Source organism: Heterocephalus glaber, unplaced genomic scaffold (assembly GCF_053883595.1).
Source record: "Heterocephalus glaber isolate CG9 unplaced genomic scaffold, H.glaber_assembly_v1.0 deba00001504, whole genome shotgun sequence".
NCBI classification, from domain to species: domain Eukaryota; kingdom Metazoa; phylum Chordata; class Mammalia; order Rodentia; family Bathyergidae; genus Heterocephalus; species Heterocephalus glaber.
In genome coordinates this window covers 2,135,564-2,146,995 of record NW_028258324.1, presented here as the reverse complement: position 1 = coordinate 2,146,995, position 11,432 = coordinate 2,135,564, and the positions used below count along the sequence as shown (strand labels likewise).

Here is an 11,432-nt window from a genome sequence, read left to right as displayed (position 1 = left end):
TCACCATTGCGTGGCTTGAGGGTCTCCCAAGGTCTTTCGCAGGCAGCCAGCAGCCAGTTGTGGAAGCCACAGAAGAAGGCAGCCTAGCCAGCTGAGGAACTCTCAGCGAGGTGCTCACGACTTGCACTGTGGCGCCATGACACAGGAAAAGCCCTCCTTCCTGAGCCCACCTGATTGGATAGTTTATACAGTCCGCCCCTTCATGGCAGATTGGCCTGCCTGCCCGCTGAACAGAATGTGGCTGGAGAAGCAAACCTCTAGCTGCATGGGTGGAGCTCAAATGATATTTTGTAACCCGGGTAAGTCTGGATCAAGATCTCTCCCACAAAGTCAACATCATCTTGCCTGAGGGGTAGTTGCATTTAAGCAGTTTACTCATGGCTTTTCAGAGCTGCTCCTGTTTTCTTAATGGCTTCAGTGCACTGTTCCTGAAAATGGGATCTCAAGTGTGTTCAGAAAGTTCCAGGGTGAATGCCTTTATGGAAGATTCAATCCCCAGATGTCCGAAAACATCATGAGTCCGGGCTAGTCCAGGACACAAGGGAATAAAGAGCCTGCTGTTTGAGAGACCAATATTTGGGAATGAGGCAGTAGACTTTATTGCCAAGATTTTTGCAGTATCTCTCTCAATCTACTCTTCATCCAAGAAAATGAGTATATACTGCCAAAAATAATTCAATTATTGTGCGTATGAAAAAGTTAGAATTAAATGATAACAATATTCTGCAAAAGAGTAGCGATGAAAGAAAAGCAAACATTGCAACTCCATCAAACAAGCTAGGGTCATTAAAAACAACAACAACCCTAACTTCGGAAGGTAAACATTGACAATCATGGGGGCCTGAATGATTCCATGAAATGGAGGCCCACACCTGATTCTCTGGATCACCTCCTGGTGAGGAGGTAGGGACATGTAAGGACTTCAGACTGTAAGCCCCCCATGCCCTAGAGTTGCACCTTCACATTTTGAAATTCTCAGTATTTCAACACTGATATTCTTAGAAGGAAAATATTAGAAGCATTGATGTGGTACTATTGTTTACAACTTGTTTGACTTGAGAGATGTATAGTAAAGCATGCTTCTGGGAGTATCTGGTTGACTCATGTGAATGTGAGCCGAGGGACCACATGTGTATGACCCCTTCCCCCTTCCTTTCAGGCCCTTTCCATACCCTCTGGTGCCTGGCCTTTCAAATTATTACATGTTTTTCAGTTCAATTTGCCAAGATGTTTCTGCATTGGAAACAGTCAAACCCAGACTACAATCTCTGAAATGATGAGACAAAATAAAGCTTTTCTTCTTAAATTCTATATGTCAGATATTTTGTTTTTTTAACAAAAAATAAAAATAAAGTGAAACTTCCAAAAGCATCAATTCTTTCTTCATAAAATCACATAAGTTTCTATTTATCTGTACATATTTCAGTCTGACTCTTTTTTTTTTTTTTTTTTTTTTTTGGTATCGGGAATTGAACTCATGACCTTGTGCTTTCCAGGCAGGCAGCAGAACCACTGAGCTAAATCCCTGGCCCTCAGTCTGACTCTTTGCATGTCAAAACCAATCTCCCTCTATAATCCATTCTCTTCCATGCAGGCAGAACTAACTAAATACAAACTGGAATCTGGCCAAGAAGTCATACATAAATCAAACCCACTGCTAGACACTTGGAATCCTGTTGTGAAATATTTTGCAAGCTGATAGAGCTTTTCTTTATTACTACCAATTACACTTGTAGGAATTAACTCAGAAGAACCCGTGAAGAATATCCACAATAATGTGAAGATGTGTTTGAAAATGTTTTCTAGGAAAATACTCTAATATCCCTGACTTTGTTGATGCAATGTAACATCATGGCACTTCCGTCTGCATATACCCCAAAATTCACATGCTGGCTCTTCTATCTGAAAATTGATTCTCCATGTCATTACTTTACCTGAATCATAAGTACACATGCTTCAGGCAGGTCCCATTTAAACATTCCCAATTCCAGACACTTTCACTCCTTGGCGTGGTATTTCAACATTAGTGAGCAACTACAGACCCTTGCTTACCTTACCACACTTCATACCAAGCTGTCATGCTTAATTTAAGAGAATTTCTCAATCTGAGCCATGAGAAGCTTAGGGCAAAGAAGAACTTTGCTCTTGGGCTGGGGATTTAGCTGAGTGGTTCTGGCACCTGCCTGGTAAATTCAAGGTCCTGAGTTCAATCCCTGGTACCAAAAAAAAAAAAAAATCATTGCTATAGGGGCCGGGGATTTAGTTCAGTTGTTCAACCACCTCCCTCGCAAGAGCAAGGACACCAGTTCCATCCCCGGTACCAAAAAAAAAAAAAAAAAAAAAAAAGAACTTTGCTCTTAATCATTGCTGTCTCTCAGCATGTATAGTATTTCCAAATGAAATGAGCATGAATCTCACAGTGGTGACAATATGAGTGTGGGACTGCATAACTCTGTAATCATAAAACTCCCCTAGCCCCAACTGTGAATGTGAGTAAATAGATAAAGATGCTTGTTAGTTCCAGGACACTAGATAAGATCTGTATCAGCCATAAGGTCCCAAAGTAAATTACTCAACTCTTTGTTCAAAACTGATGTTCCGGACACTGCTATCTATAGAACAATCTACAAACATCTGCTGACCATCAGTGCGTGTCAGCTGACCACTAACCTTTGTTCCTCTTCTGTAAATTTCACCTGTTAACTTCCCCTGCAATCCCCTATAAAAAGAGCCTTGGACTCTGGGCTAGTCGCCTCTCTAAGCTACTTTGCTTTGGGAGTGCCGTCTGGCCAGACTAAGGTCTGTTTTGCTTTCCAACTTGTCCGGTGTGTTCCTTCCTGGGTGTTCTTTGCTGTAGTCAGCAAAATTGCTAATCAGTACAATAATAAGATTGAATTATACACTCATTAGGGAGATGAAGTTAAAAGTTTTAAAAGGCCTGTCATGACTTTTTCTTTTTGTTGGATTCTCCCCCTTTGCATTTAATTTGTCATGCACAATGGATTCATTCTGCTGGGTTTCCTGGGGTTGTGATCCTCATTGTCTTTTCCTAGGGTATTGTCTAAAATTTTTTGGAGTGCCAGTTTGGTATTCATGAAGTTCCTAAGGTGCTCTTTGCCATGAAAGTATCTTATTTCTCCATCAATTTTGAAAGATAGTTTTGCAGGGTACATCAATCTGGGTTGGAGGCTGTTTTCCTTTAGGCCTTGAAATACATCACTCCAAGCTCTTCTTGCCTTGAGGGTTTGCATTGAGAAGTCTGCTGTGATTCTGATGGGCTTTCCTTTGTATGTGATTTGTTTCTTTTCTCTCACTGCTTGTAGAATTTTATTCTTCTGTTGGATTTCTGGAATCCTAACTATTATATGCCTATGTGAAGATTTTTTTTGGTTAAGGCTAGCTGGAGTCCTATATGCCTCACTTATCTGTATGTCAAGTTCTTTTCCCCTGCTTGGGAAGTTTTCTGCCATCACTTCTGTGAACAATTTTTTTATGTCATCTGCACTCTCTTCTCTTTCTTCATTGACTCCAATCAGTCTTATGTTATTCTTCTTTGCATTGTCTAGCAGCTGCTGGATTGATTTCTCATGTTCCCTTACAATTTTAAAGCAATTTTTCTTTTCCTCCTCACTAATTGCAATCTTTTCTTCTGTATCTGAAATTCTATCCTCACATTGGTTCATTCTGCTGTGCAGACTTTTGATAGAGTTTTTAATCTCTTGGAAATCTGTTTGTGTCTGTTTTAAGGATTCAATTTGTTTCCTATGTTGGGATTCTATCATGTTCCTCAGCTCCTCTATTTTTTTACCTGTGTCCTCTCTAGATTTATTAATCATGTCTTGCACCATGAGCAAAATCTTTGTTGTTATCTGAGTAATTATTTCTGATTTCATTTTTCCCAGATCCTCTTTTGTTGCCAGTTCAGAGAGTCCAGGTGGTCGAGTATCAGATTGTTCCATCTCATTTCCCTTTGGGGTTGCTGTAGGTGATCCAGATGTCTGTTTTTGAGGCTTGTTTATGTGTCTTCTCATTTCCATGGGAGGGGGTGCTTCTGGTGCCCACGTGGCTCAGCTTCTCTGCCCTAGGAGCTTGGGATGGTGGTGGGGGAGCTTCCTTTTGGGTGCTGGGACCGGCTCACCTTCTCTGCCCTAGGAGCCTGGGATGGAGGTGGGGAGCTTCCTTCTGGGTTCTGGTACTGGCTGAGCTTCTCTGCCCTAGGAGCCTGGGATGGAGGCAGGGAGCTTCCTTCCAGGTGCTGCAACCGGCTGATCTTCTCTGCCCTAGGAGCTTGGGATGGTGGTGGGGGAGCTTCCTTCTGGGGGCTGGGACTGGCTGAGCTTCTCTGCCCTAGGAGCCCGGGATGGCAGTGGGGGAGCTTCCTCCTGGGTGCTGGGACTGGCTGAGCTTCTCTGCCCTAGGAGCCTGGGATGGTGGCAGGGAAGCTTCCTTCCGGTTGCTGGGACCAGCTGAGCTTCTTTTCCCTAGGAGCCTGGGATGGAGGCAAGGAGCTTCCTTCCAGGGGCTGGGACTGGCTGAGCTTCTCTGTCCTAGGAGCCTGGGATGGAGGCAGGGAGCTTCCTTCTGAGTGCTGCGACTGGCTGATCTTCTCTGCCCTAGGAGCCTGGGATGGAGGCGGGGAGCTTCCTTCCAGGTGCTGGGACCGACTGGCTAAGCTTCTCTGCCCTAGGAACCTGGGATGGAGGTGGGGAGCTTCCTTCCACGTGCTGGGACCGGCTGAGCTTCTCTTGTAATGATTTGATATTGACGGAGAATCTATACAGAATTTTCAAAAGCAAGCTCTTTTTGGTTTCCTTGGGCTTCTATTTCTGTGAAAAGAGATGATTAACCTAAGACTGGAGGAAGATCTTTTCCATGTCGCAACAATGACATAACTTCCACCAAAGCAGGAGTTTGGATCTTAAAATCCCATTTAAAATTCCAAAAAGGATCTAATATCATCTCATTTCTCAATGCTCAATGAATAAACCTCACATAACCAACAGTAAGGAAAACTAAGGCTCGTTAAAAGGAAATGATCAGGCCCATGTGCCATCATGGGAAAGCACAGTCCTTGTCTCCCTTCCCTGCACCTTTGATTGGGAGAACTTTGTGATCTTTTTCTCTTGATGCCACAACATTTAATTGTGGGCATTAGCATGAATCTGGAGACAGCTTTGTGCATTTGGACTGTGATGATTTTACTGTGCCTCAGTTTTCACATCGTGAAATACTTAGGATATGAACATATCCAGGCAAGTATACAAGCCATGTAGTGTGTAGCATGTCTTTGCTCTGTCAAGTGAAACCATTTTTCCTTCCTGTATTGTCCATTCTGCTCACCTTTGATGCAGCACTCAAGAGTTCATTCTACAATACTTACTGTGTGAGGAACTTAGAAGGCTTTCACAGGTGACTGAGATGAACCAGATCCTTTCCTTCCTTTTTAATATTTCAATCCAACTAAAAGATATGATAGATAATGTGAAATAGGAAGAAAGGTGCAAAGGGGAGGGGGAAGTGGGAAGGGTAGGGGAAAAGAAAGAAGGGAATGGAATTAATATTAGAAAAAGAAAAAATGGAAACAAAGTCTTTGTAGATAAGGAGGGTGGAGGGGTTGAAGGGAGGGCAGGGGAATGGGGAAAAAATAAGAACCAAAATGGATTATGTAAAGGTCCAAATTTCCAATGATGAATGTCATTATATTGTATACCTTAAATGTACCAATAAAATTAATTTAAAAATATTTCAATCCAGGGCCAGGGATTTAGCTCAGTGGTTCTGCCCCCTGCCTCACAAGCACAAGGTCCCAAGTTTGATCCCCAGTACTTCCCCCCCCAAAAGTTCAATCCAAAGGCAGATGGAAATTTGGTAATGCTCCTCATAATAGCAGTCATAATAAAGGTGTGAGTAGGCAGTGGATATGATAAACTCAAAGGGCAAATGATTGCTTTGGGAAATAAATTGAGACAGAGAGAAAGGCCCTATTACAGAGGAAAGATTCAAGAGTCATGAGATATGAATCTGAGAAAGAACAAACATGGCCAGAAGAGAGAATTACAGACAAGTGCTTCAGTAAAATTGTTCTGAGACATGGTAAGTGTCATAGATTCCACTCAAGTCCTTATCTCTCCAAGTATACTCTATATGATACTACACTTCCTAAAATATTCTTCCAGAAAATGTTTTTATGTCTACTGAAGTCTTAATAAAGATGCCACAATAAAGAAAGCTGATATTGCATTTTATTCACTTTGCAGGAAGATGCACTTCACTGTATTTAAATTTTTGCAGAGCTTAGCTGTGCACGTGAGTGGAGCAGGCACAGGCTGAGTGCGCCCTGCTCAGTCTGTCTCACTCTGCCCACTTGAGACCAGAAGATCGAAACTGTAAGGACCCCCCATGAGCACGCCCACCAGCCTCCAGCTTAGCTGTGGCCAACCCCCCCCCCCGCCATGGCTGTAAAGCTACGTGGATCCACACTGCAGAGTCACAGGGGGGCATAAAGGCCATTGTCCTGAGCTGCAGAAGTGAACAACAGAGAGAGGGCCTCTTTCAGGCTCCCTGATGAAAACTGAAGGCCACTGGAAAAGTGAAGAGAATCTTTGCAATAAAGGCACACCAGACCACCATGCTTGGTAAGGTGGAGGGATCATCACCTCCCATCAGAACCTGGACTATCTTCAGGGGAAAAGCAGCTGGAACCTGCAGTAGAACCTGGCAGAGTTCAACCCTGCAGGAGGTCAGGGAACTCAACTTGGGACTTGCAGCCAGATATCTGCCTGAATCTCATGAGTCTGTGACTGGTTTACTGAGACTCATTGACTTGTAATGGCACACTGCTGCCCATGTTGTCTATTGTGACAGCAGAGACATACCCTGAAGGAGGCCCTTCATTTTTATCTTTTATTGGTTGTTTTCAAAATTACCACTATTTTTTTGCTCTTATTTTTAATTTTTTTATTTGCTACTCTTTTAAAATTATTTTTCTTTTTTCTTTCTTTTCTCTTTTCTTTCTCTCTCTCTCTGCCTCACTCCCTTGCTGTCCTACATTGTCCTTCATCTCCCTTTGTGTTCCTGTTCTACCTCTAATTCATATTTCTTCTTTGTCTTTCTTTTCTTCTCTTTCCTTCTCTTGCCTGTGCCCTCTGGACTCACTGAAAACCTTCCCCTATCCTTCTACTTACCTATTCCTCCCTCCCCACTGCCTTCTAACTCCCCATTGTGAAGGGTAAAGTTGCTATATTGAAGAGTTTATTTACTATAAACATATGTTGGGTTGGTCCTTGATTTTGATTTAATTCACACAGTTAAAGGTGATAGATTAATAACTATCACAAAATGTCATTTTCTAAGAGGTACTTGATGCTATTGTGTTGCTGATTGTATCACTTGGGCTAAGGTGTTGTGATTGATCTAATTAGCTGTCCTTCCTGGTATAATGAAAATGAGACAGCCTCAGAGACATTAGAGATTCAAAACCTAAAGACCAGCTATATCTGGAAGACACCTCTGAGAAGCAACCATTCCATAAGTGTTCTAAATACATCAACAAAGATACTTACAATAAACAACTTCAAAATGTCAACCCAGAAACTAAACCAAGGACAGCACCAAAGACAAAAATGAGAAGACATTTAAGCAAGGCACAAACTCAGATCTCCACCCCACAAAAGGCAAATTCTGGGGGAAATCAGGTGGAAAAGTCTGATAATCAACCACCTAGACACCCTGAACTGATAGCACAGGAAGTAACTAAACAGATGAATGAGGCTCTAGAAAAATTCAAAACAGAAATAATTTCCCAGATAACTACAGACATGGTGAGCAGAGTGAAAGACATGATTAGAGGCTCTAGAACAGAAACTGATAAAAAAATAGATGAGCTCAGAAACATGCTGGAAGCCATGAATGCCAAGCATAAGAAAGAAATGGAAACCATGATTGCCCAACATGAGAAAGAAATGGAATCCATAAAAAAGATTCAAACAGATATTCAGGAGATTAAAAACTCCATTGAAAGCATGCAGAGCAGATTAAGGGAATATGAAGATAGAATATCAGATATAGAAGACAGGATTGTGGTGAAGGACCATGAAAACAGAGATCTCTTCAAAATAGTAAGGGACCACAAGAAATCAGTCCAGCAGCTGCTAGATGATGCAAAGAAGAATAACATAAGACTGATAGGAGTCCACGAAAAAACAGGAGAAAGTACAATTGATTTAAAAAAATCCTGTTCACAGAAATAATAGTAGAAAACTTCCCAGACAGACGTGAAGAATTAGACATACAGATAAGTGAGGCATATAGAACTACAACTAGCTATGATAAAAAAATCTACAGCTAGGCATATAATAGTCAAGATCCCAGAAACCAAACAGGAGAACAAAATTCTACAGGCAGTTAGAGAAAAGAAACAAATCACCTACAAAGGAAAGCCCATCAGAATCATGGCAGAATTCTTTTTTTTTATATTAAATTCTTTTATTGGTACATTGTAGGTATACAACACAATTACATTTCTCATTGGGAATTGTACCTTTACATAATGCATCTTGGTTCTTATTTTTTCCCCATTCCTAGCCCTCCCTTCACCCCCTCCACCCTTCCCTATTTACAGAGACTTTATTTCCATTTTTTCCATTTCTCAGCATTTTTCCTTTCCCTTCTTTCCTTTCTCCTGCCCCTCCCACTACCCCTACCCCTTTGCACCTTTTCTTCCTATTTTGCATTATCGATTATTCATTCTAATAATTGGTACATTTTAGGTATACAATATGATGACATTCATCATTGGAAATTTGCACCTTTACATAGTCTCTCTTGGTTCTTGTTTTTCACCCTTGCCCAGCCCTCCCTTCAACCCCTCCAGTCCTCCCTATTTACAAAGACTTTGTTCCTATTTTTCCATTTTCTCACACCAATCCCATTCCCTTCTATCCTTTCCCCTAGCCCTCCCACTTCCTTCCCCTTTGCCCCTTTTCTTCCTATTTCACATGACCTATTATACATTTAGTTCTTATTTACACTTTCAGTTTCTCACACCAGAGAAACTATTCAGTATTTACACATGTGTGTCCCATTTATTTCACTTAAGAGTATTGCCTCAATGTGCATCCACTTAGCTATAAATGTCTCTAATTTCTCATTTTTTTATGGCTGATAGTACTCCATTTTATAAAAAAACCACATTTTCTTTATCCAGTCTCCAGTTGATGGGCATTTGGGCTGTTTCCAAGTTTTAGCTATCACAAACTGTGCTGCTATGAACATGGGTGCACATATATCACTGTGGTATGATTCTTTTAATTCTTTGGGGAAGATCCCCAGCAGTGGAATAGTGGGGTCAAATGAGACTTCCAGTCCTAGTTCTTGGAGGTATCTCCATACTGATTTCCACAGTGCTTGCACCAGTCTACACTCCCACCAGCAGTGGAGCAGGGTTCCTCTTTCCCCACAGCCCCGCCAGCATTTGTTATTGGTTGATTTCATGACAGCAGCCATTCTTTCTGGAGTGAAGTGGAATCTCAGCATTGTTTTCATTTGCATCTCTCAAATGACCAGTGATGTTGAACATTTTTTCATGTATTTATTTGGTATTTCTACTTCTTTGTCTGAGAAATGTCTGTTCATTTCAGATGCCCATTTTCAGATTAGGTCTTTAAATTTGGGAGGTCTCATCTTTTTAAGTTCTTTATAGATTGGAGATAGTAGACCTTTGTCTGAGGAAGAGCAGGTGAAGATTTTTTCCCACATTGTGGGTTGTCTCTTCACACTGCTGGTGGTTTCTCTTGCTGTGCAGAAGCCTTTTAATAAGAAGAGATCCCACTTGTTGATTGTTTGTGCTAGTTCATGGGCAACTGAGGTTTTGTTCATAAAATCTTTTCCTACACCGATGTCTTCAAGGGTTCTACCTAACCTCTGTTCCAACTGGTTCAGAGTTTCTATTTTAATATTTAGATCTTTAATCCATTTTGATTTTAGTTTAGAGCATAGTGAGAGATATAGGTCTAGTTTTAATCTTTGGCAAGTTGAAGCCCAATTTTTCCAGCACCATTTATTAAAGAGGCTATCTTTCCTCCAGTGAGGGTGTTTGGCTCCTCTGTCAAAGATGAGATGGCTGAGTGTGTCTGGCATTGTTTCTGCATCTTCTAATCTCTTTCACTGGTCCTCTGGTCTGTTTCTTTGCCAGTACTGTGGTGTTTTTATCACAGTAGCTTTGTAGTATAGTTGCAGGTTGGGGATTGTGATACCCCCTGCCATGTCTCTGTTACCTAGAATTGCTTTTGCTATTCTGGGTCTCTTCTTGTTCCAAATGAATTTTTGGATTGTTTTCTCCAGATCTGTGAAGTATGCTGCTGGAATTTCAATTGGGATTGATTGAATCTATATAGCAGTTTTGCAAATATGGCCATCTTCACTATATTGATTCTTCCTATCCAGGAGCAAGGGATGTCTTTCTATTTTCTGATATCCTCTTTGATCTCTCTGTTCAGAGTGCTAAAATTTCCAGAGAAGAGGTCTTTGATTTCTTTTGTTAGGTTGATTCCTAGATATTTCAGTTTTTTGGATGCTATTGTGAAAAGAATTGTTTGCCCTATTTCTGTCTCAGCGAGTCTGTTGTTCATGCAGAGGAAAGCTATTGATTTTTGTGTGTTGACCTTGTATCCAGCTACTTTACTGAATATGGTTATTAAGTCTACAAGATTTTTGGTGGAGTTCGTGGGGTCTTCTATATAGAGTATCATGTCATCTGCAAATAATGACAGTTTGAATTCTTCATTTCCTATCTTTATTCCTTTTATTTCTTTCTCTTGTCTAATTGCTGTGGTTAATGTTTCCAAAACTATTTTCAACAGGAGTGGTGATAGTGGACTTCCTTGTCTTGTTCTTGATTTTAGCATGAAGGATTTTAGTTTTTGACCATTTAGTATGATATTGGCTGTTAGTTTTTCATAGATGGCTTTTATCAGATTGAGGTAGAGACCGTCTATTCCAATTTTCTTTTTGGTTTTTATCATAAACGCATGTTGGATTTTTGTCAAAGCCTTTTTCTGCATCTATGGAGATGATCATATGGTTTTTGTCCTTGGCTCTATTGATACAGTATACTACATTCATTTATTTGTGTGTTGAACCATCCCTGCATCCCTGGGCTGAATCCCACTTGTTCAGGGTGTATAATCTTCTTGATGATCTTCTGCATTCTTTTTGCCATTAAGGATTAAGGATTTTTGCATCTATGTTCATTAGTGAGATTAGCCTATAGTGCTCTTTTTTGGCTGGGTCTTTCTCTGCTTTGGGGATCAAGGTGATGCTTGCTTCCAGGAATGAATATGGGAGTATCACTTCCCTTTCCATTTCATTGAAGAGTTTAAACAGTAGTGGCAGCAGTTCCTCTCTAAATGTCTTGTAGAATTCAACAGTGAAGC

General features: G+C 41.0%; 1 protein-coding gene and 1 pseudogene across 1 annotated transcript in view; one reads left to right on the top strand and one right to left on the bottom strand.

Annotated features, from left to right (window-relative positions):
• Window positions 1-147, bottom strand: part of LOC101702225 (uncharacterized) — a 40,270-nt gene extending 40,123 nt beyond the window's left edge. Inside the window, exon 1 of the mRNA XM_087186006.1 lies at window positions 5-147. The gene's annotated coding sequence lies outside the window, so the exon portion shown is untranslated. The remainder of the gene's footprint in view (window positions 1-4) is intronic.
• LOC106008794 (vomeronasal type-2 receptor 116-like) overlaps window positions 1-11,432 on the top strand; it is a 195,361-nt pseudogene that overhangs the window by 144,897 nt on the left and 39,032 nt on the right.